Genomic DNA, 14162 nt, shown 5'->3' with positions numbered 1-14162 from the left:
ATAATAATAATAATAATAATAATAATAATAATAATAATAATAATAATAATAATAATAATAATAATAATAATAATCAATCATTTATTTAACGTGCCCAGGAACAACCGTGAGGCCTTTGTGCTGGCGCACGCGAAAAAAAACAATAAAAATAAACAATACAATACAGACAGTCTTCAGAAATAAAAAGAGCAAAAACACGTAGACAAAGAGAAATGAACACAAAAGGGGAGGAGTAAAATAAGACAATATGAGAAATATTGAAGGGGAATAAAAAATTAGATTGCACATATACAACTATCCGGAAAGACGGAGAAGGGAAGACTTTGTACATTGTTCCATACTATGTCAAAACAGTGCAAAGCTCGGATAAAAACAATGATTGTGGGCTATGAAAAACGTCAAGATCAAGAAAATTAACATTATAGAGACTTTGTATTCTGTGAACGGTAGAGTGTTGGAAGAAGCAGGCGGGTACATGAAACGGGGTTCTCTCTGGTCAACTTACGCAGAATTTGAAAACACAATTGAGAATTACAGGGCAGGATATGATACCGTGGACTAGCTTGTAAAGAAATAAGAGATCAGAGCGATTTCGTCGGCAGTGAAGTGATGGCAGTGATAATAATTCAGCAGTATTTGAGCGAGATCCAGACTCATTTTTAGCAGCGATGGTTATATATGCTGAGGAATTTTTTCTGGACTCGTTCAATGGTGTTACCGCTGGATTGAGCAATGCCATTCCATATCACGGACGCATACTCAAGTTGCGGAACACATATTGCCGTGTACAATTTGTGTAGGGCCATGGGAGACCTGAATTCTCGAGATATTCTACAAACACATCCGAGAGAACGAAGGCCCCGCATAGCAGCACGCTTAACGTGAGAAGAAAAGTTTAACGCGCTGTCAACAACAACACCAAGATCACTGATTTCATAAACCTTGCATAACGGCACAGAGTATTGAAATGACACGCTAGATGTTTTGCGAGTGATATACATGAATTTTGTCTTTGAGGTATTCAGAGAAAGGTTATTGCTGTTGCACCATTCCGAAAAAGAACACAAATCTGACTGCAGCAAGCGACAGTCGTTAACTGAATGAATTTCCTTAAACATCTTGATGTCATCGGCATACAAGAAGAATTACGAATGGCAAAAGAAACATCATTAACGTAAATTAAAAATACTCCACTAGTCACTTTATACAAAGAAGAGGTTTGGCCATTTACGGCTACATAACAATATCTATTGAGCAGATAGCTCTGCAGGAGATTCACAATCGACAAGTCAACGTCAAAGTGCGCAAGTTTAACCATAATCAGTGTGTGGCTGACTACGTCAAAAGCCTTGCTCAGGTCACAGTAAATTACGTCAACCTGTCCTCTCTGAGAAATAGGTGTGGAGATCTGCGTCATGAAACTAGCGAGATTTGTGGTAGTTGAGCGGCCAGCAAGAAAACCATGTTGCTTCGGAATCGATGAGTTTTTCACACTAAAAGACAATATTTTGTGAAGAGCCAGTTCGAAGATCTTTGATGTGGCACATAGTAGAGAAATCGGGCGATAATTAGAAACATCTGTTTTAGAGCCCGACTTAAATACCGGGAAAACACGAGCAGTTTTCCACATGCTAGGAAATGTGGAAGTGTCCAGGCAGTTATATTAAATATCGTAGTCAGTACTGGGACAGATATACTACCATAAGCTTTAAGTGTGGCGGAGGGGATGCCATTTGGGCCACACGATAAGGATGGTTTTAAGCGCTTAATGCATTCACTGATAAGATTTTCATCCAGCGACAAAGCACTGGATGAGCTAACTGCCTTGGGCTGTTGTCTGATATCAGTGCTAGAGTCTGCGGCCTTATAAACAGATGAGAAATGCGTGGCAAAACAGTCAGCGACGGCATGCACTTCTGCCCCATCTGAGTCCATTAGTCTGAAGGACTCTCCGCTTTTGCTAGACCGTTTACGTACATACTTCCAAAACTCAGCCGGCCTGTCAGAGGCGCTTTTTTCTAAGAATTCAATATACGAACTGAGAGTTCGAAAGAAGCTGAACTCTTCCTTCCACTCGCTGGATGGAGAACATTTAGATTTCCTGTGTGCGCGAGCTTTATGCTTCAGTGCACTGATAAGTTCAGGTGAGAACCAGTGGGATATTTACGTTGTTTAGGTGTATATTGGGGAATAAAATTACGCATGCTGCTCAGTACAAGCTGCGTAAACCGATCAACCTGGTCATCAACATTTGGTTTGTCAGTAACCTGTGACCACTCAACGGTGGACAAGTGATGATAGAGGCCCGTGTAATCACCTCGCTTGAAGGCAAATCTTTTGTTTACGTAACTGCTGAAGCTCGTTGTTTCGGCTGATGCGGATAATCTTACGTTAAGTGGTGGATGGAATTTGTCCGGACGTACAAGAGGGATGTCGGAGCGGGAAACTTCAAGTGGTTGATCGTTTGACACACACAGGTCTAAGACGTTGCCACTGGAATTGACGACTGAGTTATGTTGCAGTAGGGAATTAAACGCCAGAAAGTCCAAGAGCAGGCCGCACTTTTTATGAAATGGTTGTAATGAGAAAAGGTAAGCGTGCTCCACTCAATTCCAGGTGCATTGAAATCCCCAAGAACAATAATTCTGTGCCCACTATGAGAAGATACCACAAGTTCAATGGAAGACATGGCATCATGAAACGAGGCAGGGGACATGCTGGGCGGTAAAGAGAAACATCCAATCAACAATTTTTCACTGCGCTCAAGTTTGGTTTCTAGCCAAATGGATTCTTCGATAGTTTCTAGGTCTTTCCGTCTAACAGATTTCAGTGAATTGTCAATGATAATCAGCACGCCACCGCCTTTCTGTTTGGTTTCACTGAAATCTCGGTCACTGCGGAATGTGGTGTAGGTCGGGGGAAAAAAGTCAGATGAGGGAATTTCAGTGCCTAGCCATGTTTCAGAAATAGCAATAATAGGAAAAGAAGACGAAAGAACATCAGAAAAAAACTCGCGTGTCTTGGTACGTAGACCACGAGCATTTTGGTATAGAATATGTCTATGTTACACGGCACTTTCGATTCCAGTCACTTGCTCAGAGGGATGAAGCATGTCATCGCGCAGCTCCCCACGAAATGGCTTGAAGCAGCTTACAACCTCAACTTACCCCGCCAGTATTCGCTAATCAGAAGCACGCGAGACACCGCGAACACATGGTTTAGGTCACTTTGTCAAAACTCTCCTTGCACACAGAATAAAGCATCTGTATGCAGCGAAGGCCAACTTAATCTGTAATAAATGCCATAATCAGCAGGCGCGCTGTTATGCAGTTGTTTTCTCACTGCCTGCTTGTTTCCCTTCCATTACATGCATTGTACGCTCTAACCATCTTCCCCATTCGACGTACACTGTGCCTAAACAAAATTTGTAAAAAAGTTAGCTCAATGATTTCCGAGCCGTTTATTTCACTTCCCGCTATCACATGTTTTCGGCGTCTCTGATAACGTCTTCCTGTATCATCTCGACCTTTACCTCAGCGTTTCAAAGCCAGAAAACGTCCGGTGCGGCATGATTAAGCCATGAGTGGCCGGAGCTGCCCAATTTATGATGTTTTGTTGCCACTTTACTAAAGTGCTTTCCCACGTCGAGGACAGCAGAGGTCATTGGTGGCACAGACGGACATTACCCTTGGGGGGGAGGAAGGAAATTAAGGAAAGGCGGGGAGGTTAACCAGACGCGCGTCCGGTTTGCTACCCTACGCTGGGGGGAAAGGATGAAGGGATTAAAAGAAAGAAAGAAGAGGGAAGAAGGCACTGCCAGGGTACATATGCACCTGTCCCAATACCCTTGTCGAGGACAGACGCTGCAAAGGGTCTGCGCTCGTTCGCTGACACCATGACGCAAACTTGGTTGAGTGACCCCAGTGTCTGGAACCGTCGCCTGCATGAACTAGACCCATCGAGGAAGCTCCAAGTTCCATCGCACCTCCCCCGCCGTGATGCAACTTTACTGTGCCGCCTGTGGTTAGGAGTAGCTTTCACGAAGGCGTACTCTTTTCGCATAGGAATGGCAGACACCTCAAAATGTGACTCGTGCAATAGCAACGAAACGATAGAACATCTACTGTGTTTCTGTGGACGTTTTGTGAACGAACGAAACGTTCTGCGCGATGCGCTGAACAAGTTAGATGACAGACCGTTTTCCGAAGAGAAGATCCTCGGATCGTGGCCCTACGCATCGCAGGCCAGCAAAGCGACGCGAGCATTACTGCTGTTTTTAAAATCGACCGGCTTAAACGACCGCTTGTAGGCATTCTATTACCCTTAGTTTTGACAATGAGTGCGGCCTAGAAATTAAATATTACAGCCCAAAGCGCTTAGACACCCTTAGTCATGAAATGTTAAACCGTACGCAGTTCTTGAAAGGCATTCATGACAGCTGCGCAGATGTGAGATAATTTGTGCGGCGCCGTTCAGTATAAATGTTTCGGCTTGCTCTAGGTCTAGCAATATACGGCTCTGGGTCTAGCTGTTCACTACACGCGATGCGCGCGGCCCCTGGCTACGTCCGATTGTTCTGTGCCGATTATTTACGCGTTCACAAAAAGAAGATTGCTGAGGAAAACGTTTTCGTTGCGCAATTTTTTTTCTTTGCTCTTTTTGTTGTTCCCTACCTCCAGAAGCTACTGTAGGCTGAGGATCTTCGCGACACCTGCGAGGTCTGCTTGCATTGCTTTAGGCTCCTCAAGGAAAACCTGTCTACATCTAACCGCGATGAGGTAGACCAGGCATTCCTCCAGGAAGAAGAAGCGGTTGATGTCTTGAACAGGCGCGCCCATCTTTCCTCTGAGGATTGTTGGCGAGGTTGTAGGCTGCAAACTGTTTATACACGTGAGCCATTTAGAGGGCGGCAGCAGCCCACTTTCGCACACGGTAGACTCAAATAAAATCTGAGAACACATTTTTCTTGACGAAAAGCCACCAGAGCAAGGTTTTGCTGCAGCAGAATAATTAAAACTGCGATTTACGCATAATGCAAGCTATTAACAACCATCAGTCGCACTGAAGTGAGCACTCACAGCAAGGGTCATTTTGGCCAGTTATATCTCGTAAACAAAGCAAATGAGGACATGATATTAAAACCGTGTGTTCATTGACATAAGCGCTCTTCGATAAAAAATTGCCGTCAAAATTGAGACCGGAGTTTGTTATTTTATTTTTTGAAAATGTACTTTTTTGAAAAAAACTCGCTTCTTTAACTATTTTTTTCTTTTTTTGCGCTGCCCGTAGGAAAATGATCTTCCGTATAAGCGTTGCAAAGGCTCTTTTCTATAGTTGACACTGTTTTAAAGTTTCTGTTTGAAATAGTAAAGGCGCCAAGGCGCCTCAAACTTAGGACCCTTTTTTGATTTCGGCCGTGCTTGCCATTTTTTTACATTTTCTTCTTTTTGAGGACGGCATAAAAAAAGCATGAATGTAATTCACAGTAATGCGTATTAAAACCAGCAAAAGAAATTTTCGACATATTGTTTATAGTTCGCGCTAAATTCTGCCGTGAAATCCGAAAGCATTGCAGTGATGAAAAACAGGAGGCACGCGCCGCCACCCTCAAATATTTTTTTGGCGCGCTGGGAGCGTTTCTTGGAAATAAAATTTTCAGTTCCGTGCACTTTGAATGTGCCCACATAACATATAAAAAACCCAGGCAAAACAAAAATTGCAACTGGACAGGCATGTTCGATCTCTCGTGGAATCACCCACAAGAACTTTATTTTACATATTTACAACTCGGTTAGGGAGCTAAAAGAGGATCCTTCGTCTTTCGTTGTTTGAACGTCTCTGCTTGGTCACCACCGAAACCGAAGAGGGGGGGGGGAGTCTCTCTGTCCGTCTTTCTTCTCAGCGGCACCGTCCGGTCCAGCAAAGGGTCAGTACACACACCGTGCGGGCTAGAGTCACTGTATATGCTAAAGGTAGCGTATACAGTAACTCTAGTGCGGGCGTCCCAACCACGCCACCTTTCCCGTGGGAAAGCAGTTGTCGGCCACAGAACGCCGCGACGACCCGAACGAAAGCGGTTATCTTTAACAGGGGCAGCGGACAAAATTTCGACTGCGACGAGCAAGCATGTGGTTCGCGTTATTAGTCACACATTCATCCCTAATAATAAAAAGTTCCCAGATCCCACGCATTGTAGGAGTCGATTTCATGCAAAGCAGTCAGCGACTAGCAGCCTATGCGGCATTTTTCTGCTTTGAGCCAAGCGTTACGAGGTGGATCGGCGTTTTTGTCTAAACTGAATAGTTTTGCGGACACCGTGGGCTTGCCAGACACGTCGACTGCACGGGCATGTGAAGTGTATGGCTCATGGTCTGACGTAACATTGTCACATACGTTACAGCAAGGACGTCACTTGCTTAGCAACGAAGGGCACGCTGCGGTGTGATGATCTGCATATTATTAGTGGTTCTCGCCATAGTCGAGCAGCGTCACAGGCGTGCGTATGCAATCCTTATCACATTGTTATAAAAGCGGATAGCGAACAGTGCAACGAAAATTGAAGTTGCCCCGACACGACGCTTCTTTTTCCAAAGCAGTTTGAAGCACTAGCGTGGCTCTGTGGTAGAACACTTGACTGTCCTGCAGAATGCCTGGGTTCGATGTCGGCTCGGGTCGTGCCGGTTCGCTACCACATGGGGATTTTTTCACTCATCGACAACGCCGCCGACGTCGGCACATGATATTCTGTGACACGAGCTCTTTAAAGGTTTCCAAAGTATATTCTCGCTGTCCCTGGTACAGACTGTGAATGAACTGTGGCGCATACCCGCATACCACAGTATGCAGGTATATGCGCCACACGTTACTGATGGAAAGGGTGTCATGACGTACGCGACAGGATATTCACGGTATACTTGCGACAACCTGTGAATCGTGTTCGTCATGCGCTTGCCCCCTCCTGTGCCAATTTTGGTATATATGTACTAAGTTAAGGAGACGACCACGGGAACGCTCAGACGTAGGCGGCTAGATAGATAGATAGATAGATAGATAGATAGAGAGAAACAGTCAAAGTGCCTTTTGTGTGCTAAGAAATGCTTCGCATTTAATAATATCTGGGATTTTACGCCCCAAAATCACGATATGATTACGAGGGACGCCGTAGTGGAGGGCTTCGGACCGAAATGCGGGATCGAAACCGCGACCTTCGGGTCAGTAGCCGAGCACCGTAACCACTGATCCACCGTGGCGGTCTAGTCACAGATTCTCCATGCCTATCCCATGAAAGATTAAAAGAGGTCTGAAGAGATTAGATGAGCTGGCTGACTGTTGACTCAGTGTATTTCATTTTCTTTACAGCGAGAGCCCCCCCCCATTACATTACATTACATTAGTATTAAATACATTAGCACAAATATCAATCAATCAATCAATCAATCAATCAATCAATCAATCAATCAATCCATCAATCAATCAATCAATCAATCAAAGCGCGCCTCGACGGACAATGGAAGCCGGCCACGGTCACCAGTGTGTGTGTGTATCCCGGAAAGCGTTCTGCACCCAACGTGGTTTTGCAGTGCCTCTGGGATCGGAGACATTGCAAATTTCCTGCACCTAACGTTGTTTTCCAGTGCCTCCGGGATCGGCTTACCTATGACCAAGCGGCGATGTCATGTGATGACGTCATCATGTGACGTCACAAATTTTGGCGACGTATGATGTCATGAGGACATCATATGGTGGCGTCATCACATGATGATTTTTTGAATCACTTCGTGTGGTCGTGCGCGCGAATACGCTGGGCATGTTGACGACGACCGACCAAAGGGAGATCGCACGCACACGGACGCACACGGCGAAACTTCCGGAAAATATTTAATCAGAAAGAAACGGATGCATTTGTAAATTGTAATGAAAGCGCTGTCGCAGTTCGTAGGTCGCATTCAAATATATATTTTGATGATAATGAAAATGGCGCTACACTCACGCACTCGCTTCGATGATTCCTTTTACCTTAATTATTAATCTAACTCAATGTGTGCATCACTTGTGGCGGTAACAGAGCATGCGCGAAAAATCTCGTGGGCACTTGCAATTGTGTGTGTGTGTGTGTGTGTGTGTGTGTGTGTGTGTGTGTGTGTGTGTGTGTGTGTGTGTGTGTGTGTGTGTGTGTGTGTGTGTGTGTGTGTGTGTGTGTGTGTGTGTGTGTGTGTGTGTGTGTGTGTGTGTGTGTGTGTGTGTGTGTGACGCTATATGTGATAGACGTGCCGTGGCTCATACGCCATACTTTTATTCTATCGCACGCGCTCACTTCTTCATCGTCGGCTTCTCCTGACTGGCCTCATACGTCACATGATTCCCCCTCCCCTGAAAGAAAGCGAACATGATATATGACATGACAAAAGGGGAATAGCGAGAGGCCCGCATGTGAAAAAAGCAAAATCTCTGGGAAGGTTCATGTCACAACTGAGTTCTATAACCTCGCAAGGACTTTAAAACAGGGTTCAGCAGTCCGGTGATGTACAGCACACAGCTCTGGTGGGCGAGGCTGGCTGTTCCACAACGGATGAGGTAAGCTTTCCCGGCGCCTGGATGCTGATGAAAGCACAGCTTGAGTCCTCATGAGAAACGAACAAGGTTGGGATACCCTGTAGCTTCGGCAAGTAGGGTGTCGTAGGCGTTGGATTCTTTGCCGTGGCTTGTACGCCGCTGTGGTTCCAGTTTGCGTGTTGTTTGGTCGAGGATGACAGGGTGACGTTTTTGTTCTTGTGGAGCACAATGAGTAGCTTTGTGCCTGTTTCGTTGTTTTCCTAGGGGCAGAAGGCGTTCTTTCATTGGCAGATGCTTTACGTCTTGAATTTATCTTCAGCTTAATAATCTTGTTTCTGGACGTCCTTCAGTCCGCGAGTACGCTTCGGATGAAGTTTTCGTTCGTCGTTGTCCTTGTCGCAGTATCTGTTGTTGTCGCCTAAGTTGGTCAGCTGGCTTGTGCTGGATTTGTCGATGTTGCTGTGGAAATTGCTGATGGTCTTCACCATTCGATGAGCATACACTATTCGTGGTCCCAGCGTAATTCACTGGTGGTACGTAAGCATGCTCCATGTCAACCGAAGTAAGAACTGTCTTGACGTTAAATCCTTGCGGCTTATATTGAATGTTGGCTTATCATTGCTTTGACTTTTGGGCGTGAGAGCACTGGGCGATGATATCGCGGAAGACATGGCTTGGGCAGATTGCGATTCAGAATACTTGTCTCTTTGCGGAACTATTGAGCTAAGCACTTCTGACTCATAAACACGTCCGGGTGGCTCGTGGCTTAGTCGAGTGTTTTCCCGATTCATCAGTTCCTCCATTGTGAACGTAGCAAGCTTAAGAGGAGGCCGGTGTGCGTTATGAGCAGCCGAAGAGCCACATGATGTGAAACCAGGTGGTGGTCCACGTATGCCAGACGAGTAGTGAGGCCCATCGGGTAGTTGAATATTGGCTTGATTTTTGTAGCAGAGTGGAGAGGTAGGAGATGGTGATCTTTGCGCAGATGGGAAACGTGATGGAAGGTCGGTTCTTGTGGGAAAACATCTTGGGTGACTTTCAGTCAGCTGATGCTTTGATTTGTCTTGTGGGAATGGCCGATTCATGCTCGGTGTTCGAATGCATGAAGACTGCTTGTGAAAATGACGACTGAGTTCGACTGTCCGCAGATGGTGCGTTATAAGCAAGTCTTCATCGTAGTCTTTAAATCGGGTGACCATATATCTTCTTTGATTTTTGTCCACGACTCATTGTTTTCGAAGATGTGCGTGAGATAAAATCGGAAGGCCTCACCAGTGACGTATTCGTTGAAGTTGGTGACCATCTCCCTTTCCGACCATGATGCAGCGGTAGCGTGGAGCTCGAAAAGGTGGAACCAGTCCTGTCCGGGTCCATCGTCCGCTGATCCGGTGTACTTGAGGATGTCAAGGTCAGCCGATGGTTCTGTCATGATGCTGGTCGCTCTGTATGCTCTGCTTCGGTGGTCTGCATGTGGTCAAGGTGTATTGCTGATGGCTTTGCTGGTGATGTGCGGCTGATGAGTCGGCTGCCAGGTCTCCATCCTGTCGACTTGTGTGTCGTTATGAATGAGAGACGTCCAACGGCACAGACGCCATACTTTTATTCTATCGCACGCGCTCACTTCTTCATCGTTGGCTTCTCCTCACGTCATATATATATATATATATATATATATATATATATATATATATATATATATATATATATATATATATATATATATATATATATATATATATATATATATATATAGTGGGTATAACACAACGGAGGCGTTGTCAACAGTGATATAAATATTTATTTCCCAACAGTTTCGGGAGGGGACCTCCCTTCTTCCGCGTCCCTCTCGCCTTCAAGGACATTTTAGAGAGTGGGGGAGATAGATTACGAAAAAATAAAAAAGGAAAAAAAGGGAAAAAAGAAAAGAAGAGAGAAGAACACCGACGAAGTCAGAAAACACAAAGCGAGGAAAAAAAAAAAACTGCGTATGGCCTGAAGTAGTTGAGAGTGTTTACCGGTTCGCGTCGTGCGCCGGGCCACCCAAAATTGTCGTCGCGGAGGGCAGGATGATATATGCTACCTTTAGGTAGCAGAGTAGCGCATAGGTCCGGCTAGCAACCACAGCTATGCGGTGAAGTCGCACTCCATTTTTGCAGGCGACATGTCTACCGGGTCGCCGATAAACATGTCTGGCGTGTCGAAGGCCGGCGATAAACATTGGCTGTCGATAACTAGTGTTAATTGAGTGAGCTGCAGCGGCGGCGTCGAGAAATACAAAAAATTGACCCGAGCGTCAGCTTCTCCGCAATGCATGGTTGCTAGCGGCGTTGGAAAACAGATGCGCAACTCTGCTACCTAAAGGTAGCATATACAGTAACTCTAAGGCACGTGAGGGAATTAATGGGTCGGCTTTCCACCTTTCATCTCCGCCCGCTCCGTGTGAATAGCCTCCAAGTGGTAGGGGAGCGTAAGCACTTTACATTGTAGAAGTAGTGAAAAGAAAATATTCAACAAAAAAAAGAAGAAGAAAAGAAAAGCAAGAAAGTAAACGACACTGCACACGTAGGAGCCAGTCAAGAAACAGGCATGGTCCCAATTATGATTCCGTGTTGCCAAATTCATTTTGGCTTATCTCTCGGAGGCAGGAGAGTCTTCCAGGGTCCTCATTGATGCCGGCTGTTAATGTTCTAAATTTAAAAATAAAGTATGCCTCATGTTGTTCGCGCGCGCGCGCGTTTTGGAAACCGGACTGTAAAAGAGTTACGCTGATACTTGCAAAGCTGTGGCTTGGCAAGCGTAGATGTCTGGATAAGGGTAGCTTCGGCAGCGAAGTGGCGTGGTACCGGTGATTATTGAACCGCAGCTGAAATGGCGTGCCCGTTTGGCCGATGTATTCTTGCCCGCAGACGTTGCAGTGTAACATGTATATCACGTTGCTGGAGTCACAATTTAGGTTTTGGGTGATGTTGAATTTGAAATCTGAGGAGCTTGCCTTTGATTCACGCGTTTTGACCATGTGTGGGCATACCTTGCAACGAGCTTTTCCGCAGGGGCGGCACCCTGGTTCAATTTTGACGGGGTTTGTTTTTGCTCTGACAAGAATGTCCTTCAGGTTTTTATCCCTGCGATACACCACGCGAGGTGGCTCCGCGAAGATGGAAGTCAGTCGTTTGCTTTGCCTGATAAGGTTGAAATGGCGGGAAAGTATGTTGTTGACTCGTGGCACTGATGAGGAGTAAGTTAGTACAAGATTTGTTTGGGAAGTTGTTTTGGATACTGTTTTTGGCTCCTTAATTATGTCATTCCGGTTCACGTTGCGAGCATGTATAATATGGCATCGTCAATAATGTCTTCGGGATAATTTTGTTGTGATAGGGAATTCTTTAGGCGTTCTGCGATACCGGTAGGCCTGACAATATGGAATACCCGTCTTGCAACGTCTTGGATGGCTACTGTTGAAATGTAGGTACATTTGCCGGTGTGTAGTCTTTCTACAAAGGTTTGTTGAAAGGCGTTCATTTTTGACCGAAACAGTGACGTTCAAGAAGTTAATGTTAGTTTTTGAAATGCTATGCGTGAACTTAATCGATGGGTGGAGCTCGTTGAAATCTCATATGAACCGGCGAAGGCTCCCCTCAACGTGGTTGCATATAATAAATATGTCGTCCAAGAATCTTCTGTAATACAAAGGTTTCAAGGCGCGCCCCTCAATAAATGGGATTTCAAGAGATACCATATGTGCTCGCAAAGTTCGGCGCCATTTTTGTGCCCATTGCAGTGCCACTGACCAGAAGGAAGTGCTTACCATTAAACTTTAGTACAAGATCGAGAAGTTTAAACAGTACCTCGCCACTTACACCGGCCGATGAGTCAAATTTCACATACCCAGAAACCGTAGCCACTATTCCGTCGCGGTGGGGTATGTTAGTGTGCAGTGAGCACTCGTCCGTGGTCACCAGGAAGCTATCAACTGGGATGTTGAGATTAGAAGTTTCGCAGATGAAATGGTTTGTGTCCTTTAGGTAAGAGGGAAAAGTCGGTGGGATGTCTTTTATCAGGGAATTAATGAATTCTGATATATTTTCTGTTGATGTACTGTTCGGACGTCCCGGATTGCCTGCTTTGCGTATTTTAGGGAGTAGATAGAAGCGACCGGGAACAGAATGGGCCGGCAACCCCGCTTTTAGCATTTTGCCGGTAATAACACGCTGAACAAAGACACACGCCCTGTGCGTTGACATCCGGCGACCGTGACCATATTTCCCTTTCATCCCGAAGTGGATGGATGTCCCCTTTTAGCGCAGTAATAGCATTCTTGCCTTTGTCACTCGTTAACCTTTTTTTTTTGTTTTTTTTTCCCGAACCACGCACGTAGCCCTGTTTCTTTCGACCTGTCTATTTGCTATTAATTTCTTGACTGCTGACTCGAAGGTCGCGGGATCGAATCCCCGTCGCGGCGGCCACACATGGATGGAGGCGAAATAACAGAGGCCCATGTACTTAGATTTAGGTGCACGTTAAATAATCCTAGGTGGTCTAAATTCCGGAGCCCTCCACAACGGCATCTCTCATAATAATAACGTGGTTTATTACGTAAACCCCAACACTATTTCTTTCAGGTGCGGGACGGGGGGAGGGGAAGGGGTCCGAACTATGATTGTTCGTGTGTGTGTATGCGTGCGTGTACACATATACATACACATTGCTAAACATTTCGGTGGAGGGTGGGGTTCCACCCCAACTCCTCCCGCAAGGACGCATTGCAGCTGTGGGTCGTCAAACGTAGTTGTTGAGACTCCGCGCGGAGCGAGAAACCGGCGTCTCCACTCAACATGGCGCCAAAATGTCACGCCCTTGGTATGCACGTTGAAGCAAAAATACCGCAGAAAAAAAATTGCTTCAGAGTTCCTAAAGAAGGCACAACAGAAACTCTGTCAGGGTGATTCCACGTAAGATCGAACAAACGATGGCTGGTCGACCTCTCAAATTTATTTCAAAATTTTATATATTATTGCCTGATGAGTGGAAAGAAGAGATCTGCAATTTGTTTTGCCCGCCAAAAATTTTTTTCGAAACACAGGAAATCAATAACGACGAAGAGGTGGAGTGGAGCGCTCATCCGCTCTGCTGTTTTGGCCAACTTTCGTTATGAATGGCACAAAATATATTAAAGTTAGGTAGCTGAAATTTATTTTACCTAAATATATGCATGTTTTTGCTTCTGCTCAGGTATTTTTAGTTTTTATTTGTAGTGTAGATGTTTTATAAAAAACCTCAAAAATGGCCCAATCGGCAAAATTTTCTTTACTTTGAAGGTCTTTATCTCAAAAGACCTTGTAGCAGAGCGACAAAAATTACGTTCTTCGTATGCTTATCTACCAAATGCAAATCTTGTATTTATATAACTTTTCAGTAAAGAGATATGATCGGGCTAACTTCAAGCAAACACCGAACAATGAAAACTTCTGACGACAATTAAAAAAACCCCATTTTTTAAATTTCTTAAACTTTGTCCACTTATTCTCCTCCACATCAGCTTTCACAATCATTAAAACATGTTGCATAATGTCGTTGCACTAATAGTTACGGCCCCTCCAATGAGACCCTTT

Source organism: Rhipicephalus sanguineus, unplaced genomic scaffold (assembly GCF_013339695.2).
Source record: "Rhipicephalus sanguineus isolate Rsan-2018 unplaced genomic scaffold, BIME_Rsan_1.4 Seq1054, whole genome shotgun sequence".
NCBI classification, from domain to species: domain Eukaryota; kingdom Metazoa; phylum Arthropoda; class Arachnida; order Ixodida; family Ixodidae; genus Rhipicephalus; species Rhipicephalus sanguineus.
This window is presented reverse-complemented; position numbering follows the sequence as displayed.